Here is a 20,264-nt window from a genome sequence, read left to right on the forward strand (position 1 = left end):
AAAAAGGGGCAGGGATAGTATCTTGGAGGAGATATTAGGTGGTACTGGGTGAGCAGTCCCATACGCTGTGTGTGGTAAGGTTTTAGTGGGAATGAAGGTTGCAACCCTGGAAAAGTATGATAGCAAAGAGAACATAGTAATTGCATAGCATTTTTTCAAATGTTATTTTAGCAGGAGAATAGCCTTGTGTGATAAAGCCCTTAGTGCAAGCTTCACAGGCAATCTTGAGGGGCAAATAATAATAATAATAATAATAATTATTATTATTATTATTATTATTATTATTATTATTATTATTCTGCCTTTTCCTTGCGGAATCAAGGTGGATTACAAAGGAAATGGAGCAAAATACAAAATACACCTCCCCACCAATTACATCACAGCAAACATAATACAATAGATTAATTGTATAAGAAGTCAAAAATACATAGAAAAGTACAAAGTACAAAAAAATCCAAAATACATGACATAGCATAATAATCGAGCATAATATAGCATAATAATCTAAACGACAATCCCCAACTCTCCCCTTTATTTAAATTCATGTTTAATTCATGCATGTTTGGGTTTAAATAAAGAATTTAAACCCAAACATGCATGTTTATTTAATAAAAATCTGCTGTTTCATGGCTTTCAAGTTCTAGTAATAAAAGAAGAAGAAGAAAAAGAAGAAGAGCAAGAGACATCAGAAAAGGCTGTATAAAGATGTTTGTATTATACTATAGGAAAGTTACACCTGCTGTTCCTATTATGGTACTCAGAGATTGTTTAGATTAGGGATGGTATGCAGCTCCAGGCTGCATACACGGCTTTCCTCCTGGCTGTTATTTTGTCTTCACAACAACACTAAAGGTAGGTGAGACTGAGGGTGCACATACACTGTAGAAATCATGCAGTGAGCACTTTAAGTCCTGTAGCTCCAGCCTATGGAGTCCTGGGATTTGTAGTTTCCAAAGGTCTTTAACTTTTTCTGCCTCACAAAACTACAAATCCCAGGATTCTGCAGAATGGGGCCATGGCAGTTAAAGTGATGTCACATAGCAATGTAGATGTACTCAGAGGGAGGAAGTTATCCAAGAACACCCAATGAGTTCCATGGTTGTAAACTGGATGCCCCAGGTCCCAATGTAACATTCTAAGCATTACACCACAGTGAATTTCCCATAATTATCTGAAATAAGAAGGTAGCGGGGGGGGTGTTTATAATGTTTTACACACACACACATATGCTTTAGAGTACACTGGGAAATTTTATACAGTGGCTTCTCTTTAACACTGACTTCTGCCTGCCCTCCCTTTGGGGTAGAGGAGAGGGAATCCAGGCAGAACTTTGATAAATACTCTTTTTATACTACAGCTCTTGGATCACCAGGAGGCACAGCCATTCATCCCAAAATATCAATTTTCTGAGATCTGTAGTCCAAAAAATGCCTTATCCAAGTTTTGGTCCATGATAGGCAGTACTGTCTGTGGACCCTGGCCTGAATTCAGATGGCTGACACTAGGACTGAGTAAGAGTACAAGCTTCAGGGAGGTTTTATGGGATTACGTCCCACGGAATGAATGTAAGAACATGGGAATGCTACTAGCAGTGGTGTAACGAGGGTGAGGCAGTGTGAGAAATCTGCCCCGGGTGCAAGCCATAAAGGGGTACTCTGTGGCCAGCCTATGAGCACCACTGACAAATACTACCTCTTCTGGAAATTGCTGCTCCTGCATCTAGGGTGGCAAGGAGACCAGCTACTGCTTCAAAGAGAAATTATGTGGAGTCTTGAACAAGTGATACACCCATGGGATGACCAGATGTCATAACAGCAAAGGAGGACAGGACACCAGAAAATGTAGGATAGTCAAGAAAAATGAACAGAAGGCTGAAATGTAGGACATGTCTGAGAAAAAGAGGATGCTTGGTCACCCTGTACACCCATAACCCTAACCCTACCTCTCCCCACCCCAAAGTAGAAGATGGTTGAATCTGCCAGCCTTACCAGCACCCAAGTCAGAAAATGCTTTGAAAATTAGTAGCAGAGGCCAAAGGCCATGGTGGTACTTCAAGTGCAATCCTGCTCAGTTTAACAGAGAGAATTCTGGGGATTATTGCCTGAAATGGCTCCTTCTCCAAGCTCTGATAGAAATGTAACTTACTGGGAAGCTAGGTGTCTGTGCAAGTCCTCTGAACTTGGTGGGACTTACTTTAGAATAAATTGCCTTAAGGGTTGCTTGCTATGATCAATTCTCTTCTTGTTGTTGTTGTGTGCCTGCAAGTCATTTCTAACTTGTAGCAACCCTAAGGTGACCCTCCCTAGCACAGGGTTTTTGGCACTAAGAGTGTGTGATTTGCCCAAGATTACCCAAATTTTGGGGGGGTTGATGTGTTTTTTCAGATGCTGGCAAAACATCAGCAATAAATTCTTCCAGAACATGGCCACATAGCCTGAAAAAAACACAAAAAACTATGGATGCTGGCAGTAAACTTCAACTTAAATTACCCAATGGGTTTTCATGGCTGAGCAGGTAACTGAACCCCGATTGCCAGGGTTGTAGTCCAGTGTACTACAGCACACTGGCTCTCCTACCTACTAATCTACAGGAACAAATTTTTTTACACTAAGGTTGGCTAACCAATTTGCTTAGGGAAGAAAATCCATCCAAAGGCTTTATTTCTCCAATTTTCCTTCAGAGGTAAGTATCCTTTGCTTTGCTTTTACTCTAACTCTCCCCCCACCTCTCGCCCAGGTATGATAAAAAAAAATTATCTGACTTGGGTGTCAAATACACTAGGTACACCACTGGCTAGTGACCTTAGCCTTGGCCTCTTGGGCATGTGTTGATTTTTCCTCTGACTAAGGAAAGAAATCAAATGATAAAACTTCCCACGTGTGTCCTCAGTGATATTCCGTGTGACAAATATGTGGTGGAGTTTTTGTTCTTCTTCATGTATAAGACTAGGTAAGGATAAATGGCATAGATGAAAGTATTATTAGTTTGAGCCAAAAATGTCAGACTTTAGTCTTCATGTCAAACTCACTCTGTCTTTTTAGCCTTAGTAATACAGTAATATAATACTGCATTTCTGTAGTTAATGTCCACAGCCCCAGTTCTGTTTGTATAATGCTACACACTACAAGGTTAAGATTGTCCTGCACATTAAGATCTTGGTTCAAAAGCTGCTTGTATTTGCTTATCTTTGAAGGATGTGCCTATTGTTGTTGTTGTGTGCCTTAAAGTAATTTCCATCTTATGCCAATTCTAAGGCAAACCTATCATGGGGTTTTCTGGGGTTGAGAGTGTGTGACTCACCCATGGGCACCCAGCAGGTTTGCATGGTCAAGTGGGGAATCAAACCCTGATCTCCAGAGTCCTAGTCCTATGCTCAGACCACTATACTATGCTGGCATACTATGGGGGGGGGGCACATCCATTGACTAGAGAAGCAGGGAGAGAAAGAACTCATCCATTGTTCACTCACTCACCCCTCATCTTCCAAGACAATCAGCATGACAAGGAGCAGAAGAATCTACCTTCATCTTTCAAACAAAGAAACAACTGCTGCTCCAGAGCTTCTTTTCCTCATCCCTCCTTACCCCTTTTGCCTTTTGCAGCTGCATATTTTGAGTCTTCAGGCTCAGACCTTCTCATCTTGTCATAAATGTACAACATAAAAGTATTATTTATATGAAAATGATAATAATTTCTGAATAGTCAGATGATTGTATTTAACCCTCCTCCACAGGCCTGAAAACTGAGGAACCTCAAAATCACAGCTATCAGTAGCTTCCAAAATTCTGATTTTCAGCTGGAAATGATACAAAAATGGAACAGTGCAGCCTGCTGCAGGGATGGTTAAAAAAATGAAAGGAAAGAAGGGATGCTGCAGATGATAAAAATACTTTCTAGTTTGCAATATATGTGTAATCTATGTTCTGTCTTATTGGCTGCAGGGTTGTTGTGTGGAATTTTTTTTTACTACCCAGGGCATTTGATTATTATTATTCATGAATGACCAAGAAATTAGTATGATTTTTAGATAAATTATAACATTCAAGTGAGACCTTGTTTAGATGCATTTAAAAAGCTAGTCCATTGTCTTACTTCTGAGTAATTTGCTTGCCCTCTGCTCTGCTCCCTGTATATAATACAACTGACAGTGTTGAATGGCAATTAGGACCCATTGACTTTACAAAAGATCTCCTGTTGGTGCTCCTAGGACTAAATCAAATGATACTCCATTTTAGGGTTGACGTTTGACACTACCATTGGTGTTACTTTCTTGACTCTAAGTATGCATAATCATAGATTTAACCTGAAAACTGGTAGAACTGGTTTATTGATATGTGTCAACACAGCTGCCCTGGATTTTTGGACTCTGTGGGTGTGACCATGGGGACAGTCATAATGACCACTTCATAAGTTACTACTGCTAGAAGGCAAAGCAGACTAGGATTTGGTACAGCCTTCCATCAGGGAGCAGCAAATGCTGCCCTTTGAGCCTTTATTTCCTTATGCTTATTTCCCTACAGCTACAGTCAGTTGTTTTGCATTTATTCATCTATGATTCTAAGTCTAATTTTAACACTCCTGATACCACACTTCCTATCCATCTCCTTGCTCTTCCTAGTATCTTGTTTTTGAGCCCTAGGAATGGATGATATTTTTGTTTTTCCCTGCTCTGGTACAAGGAGAAAGATGTGGGAGAATGTGGGTGCTCCATGAAAGAGCCCTACAACTCTTTTGCCTAAAAGATCTATAAGCAAGAGTGGCTAATTTAGTGTACATTTTGAATTCCATTCTAATGCCCTCCACCATATATTCTTCTAAGGAGAAAATATGCACCTCAAAAGGAGCTATAAAAGCTAGTCTGACACTACACAGGGGGAAAGGCTTGTGTTTTGAAGTGTTCCTAGATCCTGGAGCAGTGATTCAAAACGGTGGTCCACAGGCTAGTGCCAACCCCTAAGCCATTGACTGCTAGACACTGATCAGTTTCCAGGAAAGAAAGAAACAAGAGTAACCAGTGGGCACAAATATGGTACTAGTCTGCCACCCTGTAGGGTGTGTGAATATGTGTGGATGCTGGTCCCCCACATCAGATAGCTTGAGGTGAAAGAGTCTAGAGTGAGGACGTCTTGCTGAAATGGGACTTCTATGAAGATGTAGATGCAGTTTTTTGCAATGAGGGTGTGACAGAGTCAGAGTAGCTCTTTTCTTAGTTTATTTCACTTTCAACTCTGCTACTATTTCTGCTAAAATAAGTTATACTCCACTTTTCCCTTGCAATAGCAACATTCAGAATTGTTTACGTTTAAATTACAAGAAATTCACACAAATCAAATGAACAGTAGACCATTTATGGGTCAAAGCTGACTGGGAGTAGGCTACTTACACTGGAAAACAACTTGGAAAAGTAACTTTTTTGAATCATTTCCCCCAGAATCCCCATACTGTCTGGAGAATACTGGTAGCTTTTTAAAAAATAAGATTTACAAGCTCTGCTAAAAACTGAAACATTGCTTAATCTATAGTTTCCCTCCAGAATTTCAAAGTATATACACCTCCCTTATAATTCTTCACAGCAGACAAATCTTTCACTTCCACCAGTGCTGCAAAGAAGCAAAAACTATTTCTTCCATGCAACCATGGGAACAAGCTGCTTTATATAATGAGTCACACTATTGGTCAATCTAGCCCTGTACTGTTGATGTTAAATGGCAGCAGTAGCTTTGTTTGCAGGGCTTTAGGCAGGAGGTTTTGTATTGGTCACAGCTCAAGATGGCAGGGACTGAACAAGAGGCTTTCTGAGCTACTGGCCCTTCTTCACCAATCCTTATCTCTGTGACACAGAGCAATACTTTTTCTGCTCTCCAGCTCACAGCTCAGTGCCCTGGCATGTGAATATGTACATTTATGGGGCAATGTGTGTGTGCACGGATGTGCCTTGAAATTATCTGTTGACTTACGGTGCCCTCATGAATTTCATAGGGTTTTATGCAACCTCAGTAATTTCAATGGTCTCCTCCACTTAGCATGGTAGTGGGGTTAGAGACATCCTGAGATGGGATGGTAAGAAGTGCTTGCACATGTTGTGAAGGAATTGGCTCTAGAGATCAACTGAGTGTCTGGGGTGAATTGGTAATAGTGTCAATTTACATTCCCACCCGCACCTATCCCATTCCAATAATGGAAATGGGAAGGGTGAAAAAATGGCTGGGAAAATATAGAATAAACCAGCATGGTGTAGGGTGTATCTACATTGTAGAAATAATGCAGTTTAAAAACACTTTAAATGCTGTAGCTCCATCATATGGAATCATGGGATTAGTAGTTTTATAAGGTATTCAGCCTTTTCTGCCAGAGTTCTGGTGCCTCATAAAACTACAAACCCCAGGATTTTGTAGGATGGTTGCCATGGCAGTTAAAGTGCTGTCAAACTGTGTGCGTCATTTCTACAATGTAGATGCACAATGAGTGTTGGACTACAGCTCTGAAGACCAGGATTTGAATCCCTTCTTGGCCACAGAAACCACTGAGTGGTTTGCAAACCCCCTCTGAACAAATCTTACCAAGAAACTGTGTCATACGGTTGCCTTAGGGTTGCCATAGGCCATAGGCAGGTTGGAACGGAAGGCGTACAACAAAATATAGGATAGGAGACGTCTATCCAGATAACCCTGGATTATCCACTTCCAAATGATTCACACACATACACTCTCTGTCTCTCTTACACACAGACAGGGAAATAGGTTTATTGTGGCAAAAGAGGTTTTTATCTAATGAAGTAATGAAAAGCTTGAGAGCCAGTATGGCATAGTGGTTTGAGTGTTGGACTATGGAGACCAGAGTTGGAAACCCTGCTGAGCCCTGGAAACCCACTGGGTGACTTTGGACAACTCACTCTCCCTCAGCCTCAGAGGATGGCAATAGCAAACCCCCTCTGAACAAATTTTGCTAAGGAAACTCCATGATAGGTTCACCTTAGGGTTGCCATAAGTCAGAAATGGCTTGAAGGCACACAGCAACAAAGAACTCGAAAGTCAGTGTGGTGTCCTGGTTTGAGTGTTGGACTACGACTCCGGAGAGCAGGGTTTGATTCCCTGCATAACCACAGAAACCCACTGGGTGACCTTAGCTAAGTCACAAAGGCAAATCGCCTCTGAAGAATCTTTCCAAGAAAACCCCAATGATAGGTTTGCCTTAGGGAAGGCACACATCAATGAAAAGCTTTTGCCAGTCTCAGCGGGTGTTTTAAACATATCACACAGGATCCTTTCTGGAGTGCCCTGTACAACTAAGGAAACAGTTGGCCAGCTGGACTAAGGGATGTGAACACGGTGACCAGAGGCACTCCTTTTCCAGGACATGTCCTACATTTCAACCTAATGGCCAAGAAGAATTCCAGAATGTCCTCCATTTTGATCATGACACAAAAGCATGAGTGCATAAGAGTGTTTACAGCCTTTCTTGAGTCATGCCCTCCATTTTTCTCGAATGCCCTCCATTCTGTGGTGTTTTATGAATGTTTTTAGCTTGTTTTTAGTTTTTATTTGGTGATGTCTTCAATTTTTCTTGAATGTCGTCTATTTTGTAGTACCTTGTGCTCTTTGGTGGTGAGGACATCTGGCGGCCCCTGCTGCCTGAGGACAGGGTCAACAGGGGCCCTCCTTTTCCAGGACATGGCCTACATTTCGACCTAATGTCCAGCAGGAATAACAAAATATCCTCCATTTTGAGCATGACTTAAAAAGCATGAATGTATAGGAGTGTGTGCAGCCTTTCTTGGGTCATGCCCTCAATTTTTCTCAAATGCCCTCCATTCTGTGGCACCTTGACAGGGTGAGCAGGAGTCCTCCTTTTCTAGGACACTTCAACCTTCTCTCCAGAAGGAATTCCAAAATGTCCTCCAACTTCATTTTTTCTCCAGTGCCCTCCATTTTGTAGTGCCTTGATAGGTCGACCAGGTGTCCTACTTTCCCAAGACACTTCAACCTAATGTCCAGAAGGATTTCCAAACTGTTCTCCAATTCTGAGCATGACTTAAGAAGCACAAATGTATAAGTTTGCAGTCTTTCTTGGCTCATGCACTTCATTTTTCTCGAATGCTCTCAATTTTGTGGTGCCTTGACAGGGTGAGCAGCCCTCTCCTTTCCCAAGACACTTCAGCCTAATGTCTAGGAGAAATTCCAAATTGTCCTCCAATTCTGAGCATGACTTAAGAAGCACAAATGTATATGTTTGCAGTCTTTCTTGGCTCATGCACTTCATTTTTCTCGAACACTCTCCATTTTGTGGTGCCTTGACAGGGGTGAGCAGGTGTCTCTCTTTCCCAAGACATTTCAACTGGACATTACATTTCCTTGATTTTGAAAATCTCCCAGTGACTGCATGGCCAAAAAAAATAAAAAATAAGGGGGGGGGGGAGTGACATCTTCAATTTCTTTCTTGTTTGCCTGATGAATAAGCCAGTGTGTCTTCGAAAGCTTGCAACATGTAATTGTGCATTTTGGTTGGACCCATAAAGGTATCATGGTTTGGATGCTAATGTCCAGGAGGGATTCCAAAATGTCATCCAACTTTGAGCATGACTGAGAAACATGTGGTGCCTTGAGAGAACGACTAGGGGTCCCCCTTTCCCAAGACACTTCAACCTAATGTCCATGAAGAATAATTCCAAAATGTTCTCTATTTTGAGCATGGCTGAGAAGCGTAAATGTATATGTGCAGCCTTTTTATTGGGTCATACCCTCCGTTTTTCCTCGAATGCCCTTCATTTTGTGGTGCCTTGACAGGGCAACCAAGTGTCCTCCTTTTCCAAGACACTTCAACCTAATGTCCAGAATGAATTCCAAAATGTCCTCCAACTTTGAGCATGACTGAGAAGCATAAATGTATACGAGTGTTTGCAGCCTTTCTCAGGAGGTCGTGCCCTCCATTTTGTGGTGCCTTGACAGGGCAAGCAGGGGGTCCCCTTTTCCCAAGACACTTCAACTTAATGTCCGGAAGTACTAATTCCAAAATGTCCTCCAACTTTGAGCATGACTTAAGAGAAGCAGGATGAGTGTGTGTGTAGCCTTCCTTGGGTCACTATGCCCTCCATTTTGAGCCTTCTCCTCCTCCTGTCCCACTTTGTGGGTGAGGCCTTGAAAAGAAGAGGAGCCCTAGAGCTTGAAGCAACACCTTCCTCAAAATGGAGGAATCTGTGGGCAACCCCCTTTCTCCTCAGGGACTTTATGAGGCCTTATCCTCTTTAAGATGGTTGCCTTCCTGCCCCACAGAGGCCTCTGGGGCAACACAAGCCCTCCTTCTCTTTTCTCCTCAGGATTCGGAACAAGGGAGTGAATAATGGGATAGATAGATATATTTTATGTTTTTATATACTTTATCTATTATGAATTGTACAAATATATAGGACAAGTCTAAACAGTTAATTCACTCTCTCTCTCCCTGTTACATCATTTAAAATTAATTTTATATTGTTATTTTACAATTGTATTTTATTCTGATTGTAAGCCGCCTCGATCTGGTGGGGAAAGGCGGGGTAAAAATTATTATTATTATTATTATAGGGCTGAAGGAGAAGGAAAAGAAGAGGGCTGAGGCGAGGGAGGAGGGAAGAAAGGGAGGGAAGGAGGGAGGGAGGGAAGGAAGGAAGGAAGGGGAAGAGCCTTGGCAGGAGGGGCCTCCTCGGTGGACGGCAACGCAGTTTGGGGGAGCCTGCAAGGAAGGGAGCCTAAGGGCCCGCCATAACCGGAGGAGGAGGAGGAGGAGGCGCGTGGCGGGAGGCGGTTGGTGAGGAAGCTCCATTGAGAAAGAGGAAGAGGAGGAAGAAGAAGGGGAGGCTGCAACCTCAGAGAGGGAGACCCTTGGGAGGCGCAACTGAGGGAGAAGAAGCCTTTTGGGCAAGGACGGCCTCAGAAGAACAGTCTCCCTCCCTTTGCCTCCTTCCCCCCCCCCGGCTCAGAGGGGCTTCCTTCCTCCTCCTCGCTGCTCCTGGAACTGCGTCGCCTGCGGCAAGAGAAGAGGAGGAGGAGGAGGTGGGTGTGAGGGGGAAGGAGAAGGCGAAAGAGGGCCGGTCTTCCCTCCTGGCAGAGAGAGGAGAGGGGGGTGGGTGGGTGGGTAGGGGGGCCGTTTGGGGGAGAGGCGCTTGGCACCACTCGGGCACAGAGGTGAGTCTCCTGGGGCTTTGTTTTGGTTTTGCCTGTCTCTGTGTGGGCTGAGGGAAGAAGGGCCTCCTCCAGGAAGGAAAGGTGGAAGGAGAGTCACTTCCTCTTCCTTCTCCTTTCCTCTTTTTCCTGCTTCCTTCACTCTTTCCTTCCTTCCTTCACCCTCCTTCCCTCCCTCCTTCCCTTCTTCCTTCCTTCCTTCCTTCCCTCTCTCCTTCCTTCTCTCCTTCCTTCTCTTCTTCTTTCCCTCCCTCCCTTTCCTTCCCCTCCTTTGGGCTCCTTAATCCAGATTGAACAGGTGTTGGGGTTGCTGCACAGTTGGGAACACCCTCTCTCCCCTCCTGTGTCTCCCCTCAATGCAGTCACTCACATCAGTCTCTCAAATCAAAATGATGCCCAAACCGCAGCCTGTACCTTAGGGAATATATATATATATATATATGGGAAGGCAGCAACGTTGGAGATGCTTCTTGGGCTGCGTCCACACTGTAAAAAAATAACCCGGATTGGCACCGCTTTTAAGTGCCATGGCTCAAGCAAGGCTGTGGAATACTGGCAGCAATCGTTTGTTGTGGCACCAGAGCTCTTATTAAGGAAAGGAAAGCTGCATTCTCACTGCAGAAGTAATCCAGTTTGACACCACTTTAACTGTCCTGGCTCAGTGCTGTGGGATTCTGGGATTTGTAGTTTTGTGAGGTACTTAGCCTTCTCTTTCAGAGAGCTCTGGTGCCACAGTGAATTACAGTTCCCAGAATTCCAAAGCATTGAGCCTTGGCAGTTAACAGCGGTATCAAACTCACATTATTCCTGCACTGCAGATGCAGCCATGGAAATAAATCCCATTGACTTGGATCCAGAACAAACTACCATTCCCAGAATTCCATACCATTGAGCCATGGCAGCTAAAGTGGTGCCAAATTTCCATTATTCCTGCATTATTGGCCCAGTGTGGATGGACTCCTGGTTTCACAAAATGAGGAGGACCTTGTCCCCTGCCATCTTCTTCTTCTTCGCTCTCCTGTTCAAGTTTGACATTTTTTTTGTGCCAAAGTCAGTCTTTGTGGTTGATAGTTGTGTGGCAGAGGCACTTCAAGGATTACAGGGTTGAAGGAAGTTGTTTAAATGGGTGGTTTCATGTCAGGGTGCATCCACATTGGAGACATAATCTGGTTTGACCCCCCTTTAAGTACCCTGGCTGAAGGCTGTGGGGTTCTGAGAATGGTAGTTTGTTCTGGTTCCAACCTAATGGGATTGACTTCCACAGCTGCATCTGTACTGCAGGAATAATGGAAGTTTGATGCCGCTTTAGCTGCCATGGCTCAATGCTATGGAATTCTGGGAACTGGAATTCATTGTGGCACCAGGGTTCTCTGAGAGAGAAGGCTAAGTATCTCACAACACTACAAATCCCAGAATTTCACAGTACTGAGCCATGTCAAACTGGATTATTTCTGCACCGTGGGTGCAGCCTTATTCTCCTTAATGTTCCCTCTTTTATTCATTGATTCTCTTTACTGTTATAACATTGCTTTTTGTATTATCCTTTTAGTAAATCAATTAATTTTTTTTTAAGGAAAGTTCCCCGACTTAGTAGAAATGGACAAGTTGACTTGTTTTATTGGAAAGCTCATTGTTGACATTTCTGAAAGACTGGAACCCCCTTTATAGATTCTTTGCATGAACGACAACAAACTACAATTCCCAGAATTCCATAGCCTTGAGCCATGGCAGTTAAAGTGGGGTCAAACCAGATGATTTCTCCAGTCTGGATGCAGCCTCAGACAGTAAAATCAATGCTCTGGAACAGCCATTACCACACTGGCACATGCCACGGTTTGTACAGCAAGCCTGTTTCTCTCCCAGAAAATGAAGAAGCTTCTTGCTGAGACTGAGAGTCCTTCCCTGGCAAAGATCACTGCAGGTGGCCTTGGCTTCCTCTAAGAAGAATCAAGGCATTTAGCAAGTTATTTTCCAGCTCCTACTCATAGTTTTCTCTTCTGATAACTGAAGCATCCCCTTGTGGAGAAGAGCAACAGTTAGAGCTCTGTGAATCTCTAGGCCGTCTGCCTTTTATACATGATTTCGGCTTTTTACAGCTTCTTCAGTCTGTTAAGAAAAAAAAAAGGCTAAAATATACACATTGGATAAAATGCTTTCTGCCTTTGTTCAGTTTCCAAGCCAGTCGAAAGACTGCTAAGAGAATAGATTTCCTCTCATGATCCATTCCTTATATTCAGTAATAAGCATGATAGTTCGGAAGGAAGCTCCAGTCCACTTTCCAGGATGGTGTGTGAAAGATCTGGATGCTGAGTGACTTTTATGAATATGTAAATGAGCCCTATTTGTAAGTAAAAGAGCACCTGCTACATACAATTGTTTTACATATAAAATGAAAACAAATGCCTGGTCTTTTGCAGTCATTCATTAGACCCAGTTTGGTAACACTTAATTTAGTCTCTGCCTGTAAAGGTTAAGGATAAGGAAGGGCAGAGGAGGAAAAGAGCTAAGATTTTAATAGCCAGAAAAAATGGATACCAGAATATTCTACCGTTGATAGGAATTCCAAAGAAAATCATTTATGCTGTTTGTCCATTGTTGCTAGTAAAAGCAATAGTCCATGACTGTGCTTAGAAGTACTGTATGGAGAAGTACTGAAGCAATTACGCAGATGTGCTTTAATTTTGAAAAATTTTGCTGCATGTTGCCCATAGAGGAAGCTTTCTGCTTGATATAATGAAGTTGGTCTTGCTTTATCACAAGGTTATTTGCCTAAAAAGACTTGCTTCCTAGAACCAATATATATTGCAGTCCTCTACATAGTCAGTACAGGGGAGTTTTCTGTTTCACTATATGCAAAACACACCTTAGTATATTTGCTGTGCTTATCTTAATTTTTCCATTTGAAGTACTGTTGCATTAGGTAATCTGACGAAAATGTCAGGAGCAGCTAACTCACGTTATCTTTAAAAAATGAGGTGGAGGCTTTGTGTCATGTGGATTTCATATGAATCCCAAAATGATTTGGGATGGCAGGCATGTGAGAGAGGAGCTTTAAGATGTTTTTCATTAATTCTTAAGCATGGGGAGTGACTAATTGGATGGTCTGATGTTTCAGTAAACCAGCATAACAAGAATAGGTTCAGTTCCCCCCTGCATTCCCTTCCGTCATCATGGCCCTGAGTAGTTAGAAGTGTTTACTTCCATTTCATATTGACTGCAACTTGCTGTGCCAGTTAAACCCCACAGGAAAAAAAAAAAACCTCAGTCATGCTGGAGAAAAAAGGAGTCAGCTCTCCTTATCCTTGGATTTTTTATCCAGGGATTCATGCATCCACAGCTTGAAAATATTTTTTAAATGTATAAATTCTAAATAGCAAACTTTGATTTTCCATTTTACAAAAGGGACACCATTTTGTTATGCCATTATATTTATGGGACTTAAGCATCCATGGATTTTTTTAACCATGGAGGATCCTGAAACCAAACCCCAGCGGATAAACCAAATCCCAGCGGACCCACTGTAGAAGGTATGCAAGCCCAAAGGCAGTCTAGGATTATCCCTGTAATACTGAAACATGCCCTTATGTCTCAACTGAATGCAGTCACTCAACCTAGAATCCAGCAGTGTATTTCTGTTGAATTCCATTGCATTCACTAGAATATGCAACCTCCTCTCTCTGCTGTATCCTATGTATCCTACAGACCTGCTGTGGAGGGTTAGGAGACCTTCTGAAGTAGAGGATTTGTTTGCCACAGGAGGGTGCAACAGCAGGAAGGAAAGAAAGCCTGATTTGTATTGGCACAGACAGTTGGATCTTGTTCTCAACATTTATAGAACAGCTTTAGCATTGTTGTGTGCATTTGAGTTGTTTTTGACTTATGAGAACCCTAAGGTTATCCTGTAGTGGAGTTTTCTTGGCAGGATTTATTCAGAGGAGATTTTCCATTGCTTCCTCTGAGGCTGAGAGTGTGTGGCTTGCCCAAAGCCACTCAACAGATTTCCATGGCTGAGAGAGGGTTTGGGAGAGCCCTCCCTCATCTTAACACTCAGCCCATCTCACCTACTTTCATAGTGTGGCTAGATAATGTGAAATTCCTCATGACACCTGCAAGTTTAATCCATGAGCCACAGCTTACCCACTGCCTTTTTCCAAAATGTAGGGAGGTATCCTCCCCAATCCTTACATTGATAATTGGTGTAAGGATCTGGGGATTCCATAATGCTTTCAAATACTTTGTTTACCTGGGTGGAGTGCAAGCTCTTCTCCATGCTTCACACACCCTGTTGTGAGTTTATGTGGGCCTTCTGTTTTATCTCATTTGACAGCAGCTTTTAAGGTCAGCCTGAAAGAGAGACTTCCTTTCTTCCTCTCCATGGGTTCATTGTATAACAACAGCTACTCTCCCTCTCTGTCTTCATTTCCCATTCATTCATGGAGCTGCCAGCTAACTACAAAAAATGCAGCCCTGCCTAACTTACTGTTATGCTTGTAACATGGCAGCTTGATCTGTAGAAGTTATCAGCAGAAACTTTTTATAGAAACTGGGTTCTTTCAGATGGTGCAAATGTGTCAGGAGGTTGCTGGTGGTTGTGGTATTTATTACAGTATTTCTTGTTTTTGTTTTTTTTAATATCCAGACAATGTTTCTGTTGTCCTGGAATATTTCTGGCAGTTCCTGGCACCAGCTGCAATATTTTATTGCCACCTTATATATAAATTGAGGGCTAAAATTATGGATTTTGATATGACCCTTGGGTAAATCAAGGGTAAAACCTAGGAACATGTAACAAAGGATCTAAAGAATGAAGCAAAGGAAAACAATGCCAAAGAACTTATAAAATTTCAGCAAGCATTACTGTTTTTGCTCACCATAAAGGCTGGATTTATGAGGAAGGCACTACAGTGCATGGTGGTTGTATGATGTGTGGGGGAGGCGACCATGTGCGGAGGGGGCTAAGAAAATAAGCACATGTCAAAAAGGATGAAAAGACAAAGCAGAGAAAATGGTGACTATGTTAGCAGTAATTATAACCTTTAACTTTAATGTGATAACTTTGCCTGATTTTAACCCAGAATACAGACAAACACACACAGATGTCATTCAAATCCTTCAAAGCCTGATTCTCCTCAGTGCCTCTTTGAGGGAAAGCTCCAAAGAGCTGTCACTGCCATCATTTTTCCACTCAGGCATTTTAAAAGGTCAGAAGCAGCACCATGATGGAGGGAGAGCGGGGTGGGGTGGGGTGATGCTTCTCTTAGGTTCTCCCAGGGTGGACTAAGTTCTCACTTTTTGTCACCCTATTCAGATAATATAATAATAATAATAATAATAATTTTTATTTATATTTTCCCATCTCTCCCAGATGGATCGGGGATTATGTCTTTTTTGATAAGAGTTAAAGTAAGCATTTACATTGACCCGTGGATAAGTCGACCAAGATTTTTGTCTCATTTTTGACTAAAATTTCTAGACTATACTGTATACAGTAAGTGAACTGTGCCAGGGCCTTTGTTATGTACCTTTGGCTAATTTCCAAAGGGTAGTTGTGTTAGTGTGTGTGTGTGTTTGCACCAGAACTTTAAAGCATGGAATGGGAACCCTCAGCCTGTCCACATTAATGGAGGGTCTAGAGAAAGCTCCTTCTTGATGTTCTGTCTCCCATTCAATTTCCCCATCACCACATCTTTCCAACTTGCTTAAAGACTAATGTGTTTTGTTTTATGACATAACTATTCACAGGCTGAGGATCTGTTTCATCAGATGCACAGGGCTCTCAGCTAAACATAGAAACATGTAGCTGAAGTTGAAGAGTTCTCAGTTCTTAGCAAGTATAGGTGGTAGCAACTGTTTGTCTAGAATGTTAAACAAACTATAGATATTCTTAGTTAATGAAGTAGACGTGTCCCCAGGCATTACTGTACTTCTTTAATAGAAAGTTTGGTATCAGATGCAGAAATAACATAAAAAGAATAGAGTTAGGTTCCTACAGCACAGAAAACACACATTGGCGGGTTACACACCGCCATTAAAGTACGCGTGGAGCGCGTACTAGGGTTAGGGAGGTGCGGTGCTTCTGCACCTCCCTAACCCTAATACGCGCTCTGCGCGTAAAAAATGACGGCGGCCGTTCCAGACAGCTGCCGCCATTTTTACATAGTGGACGCTGTTCTTCCGCACGTGTCACGGCGGCTATGACGCTGCGAGTGTGCCAGCGGCGCTTCGCAGCGTCATAGCCGCACTGCGAGAAGGAGCTCCATTTTGGAGCTCCTTTTTTGCTGCGCGAGGGAGTCGCGCAGTTTGCACGCAGCGGCTCCCTCGCGCAGCAAAGAGCAGTGCCGGCAGATCGCCGTATTTCGGCGGTCTGTAAAGAGCCATAGAATCATAGCATCATAGGGTTAGAAGAGACCACAGGAGGGCAACTAAAATGGAAACCATGCCCTATGAGGAACAACTCAGGGAGCTGGGGAGGTTTAGCCTGGAGAAGTCATTCCTCATAGGGCATGGTTTCCAGACCCTTCACCATTTTAGTTGCCCTCCTTTGGACACGCTCTAGTTTTTCAGTGTCCTTTTTGAATTTTGGTGCCCAGAACTGGACGCAATATTCCAGGTGGGGCCTGACCAAAGCAGAATAGAGTGGCACTATTACATCCCTTGATCTAGACACTATACTTTTATTGATGCAGCCTAAAATTTCATTGGCCTTTTTAGCTGCCGCAACGCACTGTTGACTCATGTTCAACTTGAGATCTGCTTGGACTCCTAGATCCCTTTTACATGTACAGTAGTTTCATTCAGCCAGGTGTGACCCATCCTATATCTGTGCATTTTGTGTTTGTTTTTTTTGCCCTAAGTGCAGTACCTTACATTTCTCCATGTTGAAATTCATTTTGTTAGTTTTGGCCCAGCTTTCTAGTCTATTCAGGTCATTTTGAATTTTGATCCTGTCCTCATATGAAATTAAACAAGCTGGTCAGGCAAGCTTTTGCATAAGTAAACAAAGACTTTTAACCTTTTTGTAATTACAGTATTTGAAAGGTTCTTCCAAGATTAATCTAATTTCCACTTTTCTTGGGATTTCCATTTTGATTGCTAAATGTATATGTTTATGCTTTTTTTTAACATGCTAAGGATAACTGGTAAAGCAGGCTTATCAGCTTTTCTGTTTCACAACAAATGCATGCTCAGCAAGGGTTTCTGCAGGCAGCTGCTGTTTACCTTGCCTCTTTCAAGCAGTTACATATGGCTACAGTAGGATCAAGTAAGACAATATCCTGCTTATCCCAGCTTAGGCTTTGGCCCCATACAGACAGGCCAAAACAAAGCTGCTTTGGGTCACTTTGAAAGTATGCTGTTTAAATGACACACACATCTTAAGAGGCCAGAAGCTGCACCAAAGCTACGCTCTAGTCATTAGGACTGGAGTGTGGCTTTGGTGTGGCTTTTGGCTTCTTAGAACACATGCATCATTTAAACGGCATACCTCCAAAGTGACCCAAAGCAGCTTTATTTTGGCTTGTCTGTATGGGCTCTTCATTGCATTTTTTACTGGAAACACGCTGCTGCAACCTAAGACAAGATTCTGTGTTTCACCAGCCTCCCTCAGTGCCAATGCTGCTAAATAACATCCAGTTAGACAGGGGATGAGGAAGAAAGGATAGCCTGGGACGGTGTAAAAAGCTTTTATAGAAAGGAGATTCACTGTTGAAGGCTTTGTTAATTGAGGTGTGGCTGTTTTTTGATATCCTAATTATGTAAACAAGTCTTCGAGCTTTTTGTGTAGCCTTTTAAAACTGAAAATGTATCTGATATCATCTGAATCTTCTGTCAGCTTTTTATCCCATTTTTGTAGTTGTTTTGATGACGCTATTTTGATTGGGGTACAAATGTATAAGTGTGGAGTACAGTATACAACTTTGTCTCTTGCCAATTCATAAATACTCCCTGTACTTTGGATATATGTTGTAATTAGTTGAATGCTATTAATAACTTCAGCTATATTGGATCTGAAGACGTCATATATATGAAGACTTTATATATGTGTGTATATTTATCCACACAGATGCACACAGTGTGAGATGTTTTTTGCATTAATCTGTTAGAAATTATATGTTCTATACATAGAAAAATTTGAATGTTCTGTATTTTGAGGGCCTTTCAGAGTTTTGTATTTATTCAGCTTCATGGTTTTCATGATGCTGGAGGAGATGGCCACAGAAATGAAATAAAGTACCAACCTGATAATGTTGTTAATGCAAAGGTATATTTTTAGGATGTCTGAAAGAGTATAATATACATTGAGTTTGCTGTTTTTCTTCCTTGTTCGTGTTTGCGTACTCTGTTCCCAAGATTGTTTATAATAATATAACATCTTGTATAATTGAAGATTTCAGTAGGAGCAAGATTAGAACGGCCAACAACTCTAGTCCTAAAATATTTATTCAGATATGAATTTAGTTGATTTACCTTAGTTTACTCTGCCTTGAATCCCTATCTTGGGAGAAAGATGGTATATAAGTAAATAAAATAAACAAATACAATTTATCTTGAACTATTTTAAATAATACATGTATGGTTTCAGTCCTGACCACCCATTGAACACAATGGGACATAACTCTGAATAAAAAATCATGGCTGCAATTGTGTGTTTGCTTATTTGATAGTAAATTATGCTGAACTCAGCTGGACCTCTTTTCAAGTACTAGAACAAAAGCATATAAGACTCCTACTGGATCAAACCAAAGGCCTATTGTATGTAGTCTAGTACACATAGTGTCCAACCATTAGCCTATGGAAAGTCCACTAACAGGACATAAACTCAACTGCATCCTATATAATGCACTTCCTAGCAACGGATAGACAGAGGCCGGCAATAATTATGTATGTTACTGTTCAGTGGATGGATATACTGCAGAAACAATTTTTTTTCATATTGCCACTTAGTTGAAGTTTTGTTTTCACTTGTGTATCTGGTCAGTGCATTCTATTAAGCAAGGATATGTGTTGTTTTTTTTTCTTTCAGAAATGAGGTAGAAAAAATAGTCACTGAAGGCCATGAGGGAATCTAGGTTTTTACTTCTGTGAGACGGAGGTTGAAATTAGGCAAGGTTTTCCCATCTCAGCTATGGAGAAATTTTCTCACTGCTCTTCTTTCCTGTATTGATTGTTGGGATGCTTTTCTTTCTTTCTTTATGTCTTTTTAATTTTAAGAAATTATTTTTAAATTGAACTTGTAATCTTTTAATGCATTATTATATATCTTCTTTTCTAATATGAACAGTTTGGATCTCATGATGTCACAGTCTGCAAATATTATAAATAGCTAAGCAATGTAACTTGTCATATTGGGCAAGGGTCATCTTAGCAACTACCTCAATATTGTTGGTATTTTCACTTTCACTGAGCATGGTTGGTCAGTGTTAGCTCAGGCAGGTGAGATTCCTTGACATATTGTTTAATCTAGTATAACTGTTACCTCTTAAGAATATAAAGGGAAAATAGAAGAACAGCATGAAACAGTAAAATAAAAACTGTAAAGTAGCTTGCAGATTCACCTATATCTCTACAGAGCAGTCTGTTTATTACTTTATATAGTAAAAATATGTAAGTAGAGAATCAGGACCACTCTGGTCTTTGTTGAGCCTCTAGAGATGGTTGGAGAGTGGCAGAAAATTGGGGAGAAATTATATTTGTTCTCTTTCAATTACTGGGCTTGAGAGTTGAGTGACAGCAGCGAGCAAGGAAATGAGAGAGAGAAAGTCACTCCAGTTCTTTAAACCATTTTATTAATATTAAAATAGCAACAAAGAAGCTATTATGTAGATATTTTGACTATGAAAAGGGGATACAGCAATTTCTAGCATACCATCCTTCTTAAAAATAGAAACACAGTAAAATGCAGCGTAATAAATGCACTTGCGCATTGCAATTAAATACCGCCTTACTACCAAACCATGGCCACTGTGCCATTCATCACACAATTCATTGTTTAATGCCAAATCCTGTGATATGGTAATGTCTGCATTGGGCTCCCACAAACTGTTGCACAGCTGAAATGATTAGCACAAGCATTTTTGAACTAGTAGTTCCTACTCATGTAAAGAGTTA

The sequence above is a fragment of the Sceloporus undulatus genome, chromosome 2, assembly GCF_019175285.1.
Source record: "Sceloporus undulatus isolate JIND9_A2432 ecotype Alabama chromosome 2, SceUnd_v1.1, whole genome shotgun sequence".
In the NCBI taxonomy this organism is placed as follows: domain Eukaryota; kingdom Metazoa; phylum Chordata; class Lepidosauria; order Squamata; family Phrynosomatidae; genus Sceloporus; species Sceloporus undulatus.